Here is a 13527-nt window from a genome sequence, read left to right as displayed (position 1 = left end):
ATGTTGGCTCTTGTGATCATATTCTAGTTAATAGCATTACTGAGATTACCATTGACGGATTTTGATCTAAACATTGCTTGGTTTTAGCAATGATTTATCCAGTTTGCGGAAATAGGATTCAGTGATTGTCCCAGGATTGTCAGTGGACAAATTTTGGGGACTGTTAGTCAGAATGTTTAGCTTGAGGGCTTCCAGCAGATTTCTCGAGATTTGTTCTTGAGAGGCGATTCGACAAGTGCTCATGGATTTTAATGAACATTAGCAGGTTAGCATTAGTTGTTTCATGGGACGAGATAGCAGCTGAGACTTGTGTTTCTGAGTCTGGCAGGATTGTTATCACTGATATCCCAGTGCGTTTTGATATGATGTGTCATTGAAAGGATTAGATAACGTAATTTCCACTAGTATTGATAGATTCTGTGCAGGATCAAGGTGAATCAGTATGGTTATCCCCGCTAGTGAGCCAAGGGTTTGGTTATCTGGAACAGGATAACCGGAATCGTTTTCGTCGATACTATCTCTAGTTCCGAGATAGAAGTAAGCATTCGATGTAGGCTACTAATGCTGAGGGTGGTGTTGGTCCATCTGAGGGTTTCAGCAGGATGGTAGTGAATTTCGAGGCGACAACCTCGAAGGATGCATTTAGAACAAGAAATTGTGTATAAAGATTTTGTCATCTGTTTACTTAGTTGGTGTTCTTTGGGAAACATTCATCGGGTAGAGTGAGTACTGAAAGTACGTACTATGACGCCAGAAATTGTCAGGATTTTGTTGTTATCCATGGAAGGATGACTAATGCGATCGAGTAGATACTATCTACGATAGCAGGATTCGGATCAAGGTTTATCGCAAATCAGTCTGAGGATTTCAGATGGTTAGAGTGGTGGCAGTGATGCGATTGATTTGCGAACTGGTGGCCGGTAGTTGCCATTTTTATTCACATAAGGTACTATTTTGGGAAGAAATATTTTATCCTTAGTGATAAAGAGTAACTCACATGAGTTCTTGGAAGAAGGATATCTAGGATTTGACCGAAAGTCAATCTAGATCAATTTGTTTAGAACTTTGTGATAACATCAAGGGATGTGATGTTACCGTTAGACCAGTGAAATACAATGTGTTGTATCTGGTTTTATCGTGGGCAGCGATGGAGTTCGTGCATGTCTAGAGAATAGCTGATGGCTAGTTACGATCTTAGCAGGAGTGTCATCGCTAAGATTTGTAGGCAGTGTGGCTGATACAGTCAGCAATTTGGACCGGAGGTGCCGTGTTGTTGCGGTTATTGATGGATAACTGACGATAGTCAGTAGTGTTACTCGATTCTCGCAGGATTGCTGATAAGAAGGCAGTGATTTCCAGAGTGATCATTAAAAGCGTGCGAGTTTATGTTCTGATGTGGTTTAGTGAATGAACAGACCCTGCAGGTTTAGCGAGATTTGGTATTGTCGAAGGTTATTTGACCAGATGTTTTGAACCGGAACTACTAATGAATTGGACGAATGGTTTATACTATAGTCTCGAGGTTTACCTTAGATTTTGAGGACGAAATCCTTTTAAGGTGGTGGGAATGTAGTGGCCCATATCCAGAATTAACGATAATGAGTAATTATCGTGTGATCATGTTAGATTTAGTAAAACGTGATTAAGGAGACTTCTAAATGGATTAATGGAGTCCGGAAATAGACCCAAAATGATCAGAAATGGTCCGGAGGGTCAGAGAGATCGGAAGCTCCGAAGTTAGGATCGGATGCTCCGAAGGTGATCGGAAGCTCCGATGAACGATCGGAAGCTCCGATCGAATTACGTCATCCATGACGTGTGGTTGATCGGAAGCTCCGATCACCCCTATCCAAAGTCAACCAGTGAGATTTTGACACGTGGCAGATGAGTATGTTCGGAAGCTCCGATGGCAGGATCGGACGTTCCGATCAAGGATCGGAAGTTTCGATCGAGGATCGGAGATTCCGATCGCTGCCTATAAATATAAGGTCCGAGGCCTTCATTTCTTTCCAATTCCGAATTCTCTCCTTCGCCCTCGTGGCTCTATTTTAGGGCTTTGGGTACTCTTATTTTAGAGTTGGAGTAGAATATTTGTTTTAGTATAGTCAGACAATGTCTGAAATAGTAGCTGAGCCGTGCTCGTGTAGCGGAGCAGTGCTTGAGGCTGTGGATTCGCAGCAGGGGAGTGCCCTAGTTGCGGGATAGTCGCCATCAGTGGGCTGACGACGGACGCAGGTATAGCTATGGTCTCCTTAAATTATTTAAGAGTATGCAATAGCTTAGTTAAGGCTTTTAGAGCTTATTGAATGATGCATGGGTATTTGCATTGTAGACTTTATGATAGGCTTGGAACCTAGAGTGGGACTACTAGGACTGCCTTAGAAAGATACGTAAGTACTGACTGAGATTGCCAGCGGATATGCATGCTTATATGTTGCATTTATGTGTTTGCATGTTATTATTGTTATGCGGCATGTGCATATCATCTTGTGCCTGTACATCTGTATATCTTTCGAGATGAGCCAGTTAGGGTTGCTCAGCCCTGTTAGGACGTTTGATATCGAGTACCCTTAGGTACTGATACCTGAAGGACTCCATGGTCCTCGTCCGTGATTCGGGAATGAGTGGTTGCACACAATGGTTAGCTACCCCGATGTGACGAGCTTATATCCCAGGCGCCAGTCTGAGTGGTTCGTATACAGTTATCCCAGATATGGATACCCTGTCATTTGCATGCATCATATTTGTATGTTTATCCATGCTTTCGTATTGAGCTTAGAGCTCACATCCAGTATTTTCTGTGTATCTGGATACCTATTCGACGGGGCAGGTGTAGGTGCAAGATTGAGCACCAGGAGCCTGGAGGAGCCAGCGACCTTGAAGACAGCAGTATTTAGCTATAGGTTTTTATCTAAGTAATTCTATTGGGTTGTATAAATTGAGTTTGATTAGCCGGTTGTATTCTGCCGGTCTGCTTGTATTTAAGTCTTCCGCAGTGATTTTATTTAATGCATGCTTAATTATGCTCTTAACTCTGGTTAGGTAGTGGATCCGGGTCTGGTCGCTACAATGTGAAAACAGGATTCGGAAAGGGATGAACACATCTTTGAGTGGTGAATATTCTGAAGAAGGTAAAGAATATAATGAAGAAGAAAGCCACACATCCCTGACAGCTTTGATGGAAAGAAAGAAGCTGATGCAAGTCAAACCTTTAGGTGTTGCCGCAGGTGTTGCCACACCTGGCCGCAACATCTCCCAAAGGTCAGTATGTTTAAATTCTTTTACTACTGATAATGTGTGTAAAACTGATGCAGGTGATGAAAGAATGTCTATGGAAGATGTGCGAATACAATATGAAGAGTTATATGGTGACTGGGTTGAACGAAATAAGAAGAACACTTTTCTTTCAAGAGAAAATTCTGATTTGAAGGGTGAGATATCAAGACTTGAAGTTATGCTGAGTAAGAAGGATCTGGAATTGTGTCAGGTAAAGAAAGAACTCGATAAAGCTAAGGCTACGTTGGCCAAGTTCAATTCAAGCACAACCAAGCTTGATTCTTTGCTCATGATGGGAAGAGATTGTAAGGCTGGACTAGGTTTTGAGAATAGTAAAATTGAGGTTGGTGAACATTCAAAAGCTCCTATGTTTTTCAAAGAAAGTAGCTGTCCAGGAAGCTTAACAGAAAAGGTCACATCAACCGATCCACCAAAACCCAAGCCCCAGCCTGCTGCACCTTTAAAGCCTGGGAGAAAGCGTAAGTTTGTAAGTCATTACTGTCATAGACGTGGTCATATCAAACCATACTGTTTTAAGCTGCAGGAAGATTATTGGCAGAGGTCTGCATCTAAGGTGTTACCTAAGGTGTTGCCAACACCCTCCCACAACATCCCTAAGAACAGATCCACTAGAAGAAAGTTTTGGGTACCAAAAGCTGATATTAACTGTTATATGATTTATACTGCTTTGAGAACTAATGTTTCAGGTGCTTGGTACTTTGATAGCGGTAGCTCACACCATATGACAGGTTCTAGGAAGTTTCTCACAGATTATGTTGAACAAAAGAGTGAGAAAGTGACTTATGAAGGAGGTTCAAAGGAAATTATCGTAGGAAAAGGCACACTGGATTTTGCTGGTTTGCCTAAGCTTCGCAACGTGCTACATGTTGAAGGACTAACTGCAAATTTAATAAGCATTATCCAGCTTTGTGATGACAACTTGCATGTGAAATTTGATAAGAAATCATGCAAAGTGTTTGATAGTTCTAACATGTGTGTTATGACAGGTACGAGGTCATCTGATAATCGCTACCAATTTGGAGAAGAGATGGCTTGTACACATACAAAGATGGATGAATTTAACCTTTGGCATCGGAAGTTGGGACATGAAAACTTCAAGAATTTGAAGAACTTAAGTAAGTTTGATGTTGTTAGAGGTATGCCTAATCTAAAATCTGTAATTCCATTTGTTTGTGAGGCATGTCAAAAAGAAGCAGACCAGGGTGTTACATCAGATGTTACCAACATCTGAGACAACACTCTGTCTTCAGCTTGTACATATGGACTCGTTGGGTCTAATGGATGTGGAAAGCTGTGGAGGTAATAAATATTCTGTTGTTTGTGTAGATGATTTTTCACTATATACTTGGGTAAGATTTGTGAAAGAAAAATCAGATATATTTGATGTTTTTAAGAATTTGCTCACAATGATTGTGAATCTTCACAACTTGAAGGTGACCAGAATTCGTACTGATTATGGTAAGGAGTTTGAAAACTCTTCTTTTGAGAATTTATGTGGTAAGAAAGGTATTTATCATGAATTTTTTGCTCTCAAAACCCCACAACAGAATGAATTTGTTGAAAAGAAGAATATAACTTTGCAAGAGATGGCTAGAGTGATGTTAAGTTCTGAAAATATCTCAAAATATTTTTGGGCAGAAGCCTTAAATCATAGCGCGTCACATTTCAAATAGAGTATATTTGAGGAATGGTTCTACTATGACTTCTTATGAAACTCTCATGGGAAAGAGGCCGAACCTTAAGCACTTTCATGTTTTTGGCTGTGTATGTTACGTTTTGAATGATATTGATCATTTTGCAAAGTTTGATGATTAAAGTGACAAGGGTTTGTTCTTAGGTTATTCTTCGGATATTCAAGATTACATGATGTTTAACTTAAGAACTCGAACAATTTTTAAGTCTATTCATGTTGTTTTTGATGACTTTGCAGATCTGAAGAAGAAAACTGTCAAAGATGAAGTTTATGATCTGTTTGAAAATTCTGGAAATTTAGATGTTGTCCAAGGTGTTACAACACCTGTGACAACACCTCCTATAGAATCTTCAGAAACAAAAATTTGAACAATCCACTGCTGAAAATGAGGATGAAGACATTGAAGTCATTGGAGATGTGCATGGAGATATGCAAACCCAAAGGAAAGAAAATGTGGATTATCAAAATATGGCTGGACTAATTTGCATGAGCTCCACGTTTTCACAGGTAAGATTTTCATGTTTTGTGTCAAACAGTGAACCCAAAAAAGGTTGGCACTGTATGGATTGTAGCAAGCATCACGTGCATGGTATGGAATATTAATCAAATACTTGCTCAATCTTGGATTCAAAAGAGGTGAGATATGTAAGAAATTATTTGTGCAAAAGTCTCAAGGTAATATTCTTATTTGCCAATTTTATATGGATGACGTAATCTTTTGTGCTTCTTGTGAAAAACTTGTTGATAAATTTGTGAAGTGCATGTCGTCTACTTTTGAGATGAGTATGGTTGGTGAATTGAATTATTTCTTGGGGTTGCAAGTGAAACAAATGCATGGTGGAATCTTTGTATGTCAAATCCAGTATGCTATAAATCTTGTGAAAAAGTATTTGAATGAAAATTGTAAACACATGCGTACACCGATGAGGTCAAGTGAAAAACTGTCGAGGGAAGATATTGTCGAAGGTGTTGACAACACCCTCTACAGAAGCATAATTGGAAGTATCTTGTTTTTTTGTGCTGCTGGGCTAGATATCATGTTTAGTTGTATGTTTGTGTAATGTGATAATTCAAGCGTTATTGATATATGCAAAATCCAGTACAACACTCTCGAACCAAACACATAGACATTTGACATCACTTCATTAGAGATTTGGTCGAGAAAGGCATGATTTGTATTGAGTTTATTAGAACTGATAGCCAATTAGCTGATATTTTCACCAAAGCATTGTATTTAGAGAGCTTTTTCAATCTAAGGAAGTTTCTCAGTTTGTGTGCATTATAGACAGAACTGAGATGTTGTCTGGAGTGTTGCCAACACCCTGCGACAACACCTTTTCATGCATGTGCATCTTTAGGATCATTAGGCATGTTGTATTCATGCATACACTCTGTTTTGTGAAGTGTTTGATACTTTGTAATCATTGACCAGTTTTCACTCAGAATTCTCTGCAAAAATATTTTTACAGTCGAATGAAGCTTAATGGATAATGAGTTCTGACAAAATTACTGAGTAGTGGAGGGATGTTCGTGTATTCCATGATCTTGTCCCAAGTGAAAAGTGATTTTGCAAAGTCAGAAACTCTAAATAACAAAATGGTAAAAATGCAATCATCTCAATCGTCAAATTTTATTGAAGATCAGAATGGAAAAAGCTACCTAAAGGAGTCCAATGAAGACCGTTCCTTTAGTGTGCAGGCTACCACTTCTGTAATAATGAATTTAATGGCTGTCTGGAAATAAAAAATTTTGGATCCTGAAGTATTGCTGGAAGATGTTGCCAACATTGTGGATAACACCTCATTTGTCAACATATGTTTATTTTGCATGTGATTGCATTTTATTGCATTGTTACACTCTGTTTTTAGACATAATTAAGACATGCATATTTATTTTATGGTGAATATATCTTGCTGAGAAGTTTGAAGTTCGAAATAAGCAAAATGTAGTGATTTGCCCTATCCACTAATATTTCGAATTGTTTAGTGATTAAAAATATTTTTAGTGGAGTTTATTTCGATGTAGAGTTTCTTTATGAAAATTTTGTGAAAATCAATTGGCTTGATTTATTGCCTTAATTCGAAAATTTGTGGTCATAATGATTTTAAAATCCATTTTACCGTTGACAATTGTTACTGTTAGGGAACATTAATTGCGACCGAGTGATTAAGAGGTGAAGGGTTTTTTGTTTAGATTTGATCTTATCATCATAATGTTTTATGGTCTTGTTATTTTTTGCTCACCCTCACCACATTATCATTTCTACAGAATATTGTCGGTCCTTGCATTATTGTCAAATTCTTCTCTTCTTATTCTAACTGTTCAAAATTTTATGGCAGAGAAGAATTTTGATTCAGTGATATTCAAACAGAGATGGGCTACAAAGAAGATGTTGAGCCAGATGTTGAAAACACCTCTGACAACATCTTAGAGGATGATTTTTTTTAGATAATTGATGGTCATTTTTACTGCTGCTGATCCATCCCTTGTATTCTCTGATGAAGACTCTGAGGAATTTGCCTCAGAAGCAGATGTTTCATCAGATGCTGCTGACATTCCTGCTGGCATCTTAGATGAAGAGTATTTGAATATGGTAGAATTTTTCAAAATTCGGAATTTGCTGGCTACTGTCACTATTTTTGTAGGAAGCTGGTGTTGCTGTTTCTGCATAAGATGTTTTTTGAAGGTGTTGCTGACACCCTGGATAACACCTTGGATGAAGACTACTGAGTAAGTCAATCATATTCCTCTGTTTTTTTTTTTTTGTTATACTGAGAATGCTGCAAACCATTGGCAACACTATGCCAATTGTGATTTCTTTGAGGACCACATCATTGATTTGGAAGCATGTGGCGCACAAAATCTGGTAAGAATTTTTCCAACTCAGAAATATGTTCACTACTGTGACATATGCTACTCTTTACTTTAGACTTATGGTCTTGGAATTATACTGAAATTTGACTAAAGCTGTGTCGAACCCTCTTTCGCAAAATTTGGAAAAATTCATGTGAGGGTTCATATTTTCGAGTTTAGTCCTACTGTGATTAATGGATTCTTTAACTCACCCGAGGTGGAAAAAGATATGTAGCCTGCTCTTATAAGATAGCTTATGTTCTTTACAAGATTGCAATCAAAACTTGGACTCCGTCCACAAATTTCACGTTTGTCACCAAACAACAAACTGTTGTGATATTTGCTGTAGGAACTGGAGCAGCTTTGAACTTTGGAAAGCTTGTGTTTTACTACAGTTATGCAATATGCAAAATGTGGGTTGGAGTCTTACATGCTCATGTTTTCTTCTTTGATATTTGTTGTGCTAGTATCTCAATATTTTGAAAACCATGATGATGATCCTTTATCTGCTATTGTTGAGGTACTGAATCTTGCACCAGCATTACTTAGAGGTAACATGAAATTGGACCTACCTTGGTCAGAAACAGGTGCTGCTGCAGATGATGTGGCAGATGTTGTCAACACCTCCCCTGCCACTGCCATATTTGTTCCTCCTACTTCAACAACGGGATTCTATCTTTATTCAATCTCAGATGCTGCATGTTGAACAGAAGATTTTACAAGCCAAAGAAGACATTGCTTACTATGAATCTCTTATGTCTTAATATCGAATTTTTCTTGGTGTAGGTACCTCTTCTGGACAAAAAGGGGGAGAAGATTTTGAATCTGGTGGCTCTAGCTCTGATGGAGAAGATAGTGACTCTGGTTCTGAAGGAGAAGAAGCTAGTTCTGGCGAAGCAAATGATAGATCATCACAGAGCATTAAGTTTAATTTTTTGTGGTTTATTTTGCTCTGCTCTGATTTGTCTTTATGTTTTTGCTCTGATCTGGTTCTAATCAATGTTAGCTTGTTTGATTATAACTCTCTGATTTGTTCTAAGTTTTTTTCTGCCCTGACTTAAGTATTGTGAGGAGATGTTGGGAACATCCTCGACAACATATGTGCTTAGACTAAGGGGGAGAATGTATTTTCGTATTCAGGGAGAGAATTGTTATTCAGAGGAGTTGTGATGTGTACTGAATTGATTAAATGTGTTTTGTGATTCACTTTTGAACAAGTATTAAGTATTTTCTGATATCGCTAAGTGTTGTGTTCAGATGTTGCCAACATCCTTAACAACACTCAGAATTGAAAGATCAAATTCAGGGGAAAAACTGATTTGATAAGTTTGAACTCAGGGGGAGTTCTGAAAATTAATATTCAGGGGGAGTTGCTGAATTGTTTTTAGGTGTTTTGTCCAGAAAGGCAAAAAGAGGAAGATTGAAAGTAATTAATTATTCCTTGATATCTTTCCATGTTTTGAAAGTTTGTATTAATGTGTTTTGCCTTTCTAGGATTGTTAATTAATATTGTGTTTTCTATCTATATGTTTGATATATTTTAAACTAGGAACTACTTTGATTTGAATTGAGATAATATAATATTCCTAGATTTAAAATATGGTTGATTGGGTTAATTATTTTGTAGGAGATATTATGCACTTATCATAATATATTTGTATCTCCTAACTTATATTTATTTCCTTATCTTTATAGATTGATTCGAGTTTGAAAGGAAAAAAGATCAAGGTTTATTGGAGATAAGATTGTTCAAGCTTAATTTGGTGTCCTTCACGTTGAATAAATAGGAGAGCTGATCGAGAAGCGTGAAGAGCAGAACGTAGTGTAGAATAGAGAGCGCGAGAGCAGAAAAACACGTATATTGTACAAGAGAGAGTTTCACATATAAAATTCAGAGACACATTCATGAGAAATCAAGAGCTCTGAATTAAAAAAGAAGATCGAAGATTGCACAACTGTGGTTGCTGCTTTTCTGTATTGCCGTGAAGCTTTTCGAGAACACTTGAAGTTTACACTTGCAAGAGTGTTGGTCGAAAGACGTTTTGTTGTTCTCAGATTTCGGCAATCAATATCGACTCCCTTTGATTTTATTATTCTGCCTTGAGTTGATTTTTAGGGAGTTGTTTTTATTGTTGGTTTACTGTTAGTTTGCTGTTACTATTCACGTTTTAATATTTCCGCTGCATGTTGAGTAGGATGTTGTCAACACCTAGTGACATCTGATTCTGATAATTTTTATGAACCATGATATCCCTTACAAGTTTAATTTTTTCCATAAAAAAAACATCCAATCATGTATCATTATCTATATTATAAAATTTTTAGCTTATTATATTACTTTTAATTAAAAAATATGAAAAATCATTAGTATCACGCGTACATAATTATTCAACTCTATAAATGTGTGTAAACGGAGCTCGTTCTATATTACTAACTCCATGTTTTAATGGATCGGATATTTATCCTCGATTTAGTGTATTGGTGGCCATTTTCACTTAATTTCACTCTTCTCATAATATGTTTTTCTCATGTTTTGACATAATTTTGGATAATTGGATTTAATATTAGAGTACTACTCTTATATAAACAATGTTTTTAAAATCAGATCGACCGGTTCGACCGCAAACCGGTCACGGGTCCGATCCAAAATAATCCCAATTTTTTTTTTCCGATTAAATCGCCCGAAACCAGTCAAACCCGGTCAGGTTGGACCGACCTTGAACCGTTGAACTAGTTCACCTAATTTTTTTATAAACAAAATTAATTTTTTAAAATGTAATTATTTATTATTTCCCATAAAAAATATTTTCTCATATTTAAAATTCTTATTTTTTATTACGTATACATGATTATTTGGTTGAAAACTTTTAAAAAATAATATTTTAATAGTATTTGAACTTATTTTGATTTATTTTTTGTTTATAAAATATATAATAATTATATTTCATATTTTAATCATATATACGTGTTGTTTAGATTTTAAACTTTGATAAGTATATATATTACTGTATAGATACATATATATCAATTACTATATTATATATTATTTTATACACTATAACAATATTTCGGTCCGATCGATTAAACCGTTTTTAAGTGTTTACCGGTCCGATTATAAAAACATTGATACTAACATAAACTCAGCCGCTATTAAGATTTATTTCAATTTGGCTCCAAAGATTTAATTCTATTTCTTTTTATGATCAGTTAGTACATGCTTATACATTGCCCCATTCGCAATCTTCAATTTCAGATCTAATATTTCAAATGCATGTATAAATTGCTTGTGTGTTAAATAGATGATATACCAAAAGGAAGGAAACTAAGATTGCCCAAAAAAGTCAGAGTTTGTTGAGCGGCTAATGTCAATATAAATATAATGTAAGAATAAAAATGAGATTTTTCTGGTTGCAAGTAATTGTGTAGGAACGTGAGTGATACAAAAGTAGCAATAACTTGAGATATCTGCATAAAATTTCTAAAATCATCATAAAGAATCTTTAATTGCTTTAAATAACGATGGAATTGGTATTTTTTTTATTGAAATTCAGATCACCAATCAATCAATATCTCAGTTACTACTTACTATCTCAATTATTTTGCATCATCAAATATCTCAAGTTTGGATTCGAGTTATTTCCAAGAAAAAAATAATCGAATTTTGATTTATGTTACATCTAAAAAGAAATTAATAGTACTATTTTATGTCTTTCAATTGAAAAAAAAAAAATTGCAAGAAGATAATAATTAATAAATAGTAAATACGAGACAGCCGTCTCTTAAAAGTTTTATACTTTTCACCAAAATGTCGAAATTAGAGTGCATAAATAAATTGAATGCACGAAAAGAAATCCTTTGGTAGAAACGTGAAGTTTCCAAGAAATTTCATACAAAAGTTCAAGTTTTAGAAGCAACATAGAAATATGAAACATTTACAAGTGGTCAGTCCACTGTGAGATTGACAAGTTTAAACATCGTCTAGAAGAACCGAAGAAACATTCTAACAAGAAAGCAAATTAAACCAAAGTATTTTTATAGAAACAACTTCAATATCATCGAATGCGCTGGTAAATGTAATAATACATAACTTTGAACTTTGCATATATGCTCCACATAGTTTTCAACATTTTCAAGCTACCAAATTAGATTAGTCCACATGTAGAATCACACGGACACCAAATAGAAACAACAAATCATCGTATTTTGACAACGAAATCAAAATTTTAGCCAATTTCATCACAGTGTTCTTACGACGTCTGCTTTATCACACGCTTCATTCACATTAACCATAGACCTTTGGGAAAATATATGCCAAACCTGACGGTTTGGATGACGGTCTAAGCTAGGGGTGTTCAAATCTCGGATAAAATCGAAAATCGTACGAAAAAATCAAATATCAAATCGAACCGAATCGAACCGAAAATCGAACTTTGAAATTCGGATATAAATGTCAAAATCGAACTTATTTGGTTCGATTTCGGAGTATATTTTTCAAAATCGAACCGATCGATAATCATGTAACAATAATAAAATAAAAGAACTGTTAAATAATTATTATTATTACCATTATAATATTTTACTGAAACAAAATTATTGTAAAAATAAATACTAATAATAATATTATTATTAAGATAATAGTCATATTAATTTTATGATAACGGTAATTGTATAATAATTAATATATTATTAATATATATAAATTTAATTATTTAATAATAACATTTTTAATTGTAAAAATAATAATAGCATTTTTTTAGTCGTTATATTTGATAATTAAAAATAATTTTATTTCATTCTTTTGTTTCATTTTTTTGATATCAATCATTTCATTCATATTTTTATTCTAGACTTAACTTATTATATTCTAGTATACCAATCATGGGGCCTACGAGCCTTCCAAATTTGTATTGTATAGAATTGACAAAATTCGTGCATACATACTAACATACATCAATAATCGAAACTTAAATTGTATTTTGGAACACAAATATATGGTTACACGCCCTATTAAATTAGAAAAATATTTCAAAATTCTTTTAAAATTTCTTTTTTTTCAACCTACTATTTTTTGTCTTGCTCAAAAAACTTTTTAACGAAAATATTATTATTTTTTATTACTTACTTATAGAATTAATTTTAATGAGTTTCACAAAAATAATTATGTTATAAAATTTTAAAATATAATTATGAAAATTTAATTATTTTGTGAGTTTAACAATAATAATAATTGTCTATTTTTTATAGTAAATATATTTTAAAATTTTTAAAATTAAAATTTAAAATTTAAATCATATATGAGCGAAATTTATTATTATATATTTAAATTTATTATGTATCAAAAATATATATATTTAAATTAAAATATATTTAATATTATTATGAGTAATAATTAATTATTTTGTTAAAAAAACAAAATAAAAAAATCAAATCATGTAGGTTTGGGTTGATCGGGTTAGTCGAGTTCGAGTCGGCCGCTATTGATTTATTCGAATTTGGTTTGAGAAATTTTAAAAAGACGTTTTTGTGCTTATTTATAGAATTAAGAAATATTTACTATATTTTTATATATTGTATGTTTGAAAAACATTATTGTATATTGTATCATAGATTTTCAACATGTAATAATTATTTTGTAAAACATTAATTTTTAAAAATAATTTTTATTATGTGTGGTAAGTATATTT

This window comes from Henckelia pumila, chromosome 1, assembly GCF_033568475.1.
Source record: "Henckelia pumila isolate YLH828 chromosome 1, ASM3356847v2, whole genome shotgun sequence".
In the NCBI taxonomy this organism is placed as follows: Eukaryota; Viridiplantae; Streptophyta; class Magnoliopsida; order Lamiales; family Gesneriaceae; genus Henckelia; species Henckelia pumila.
This window is presented reverse-complemented; position numbering follows the sequence as displayed.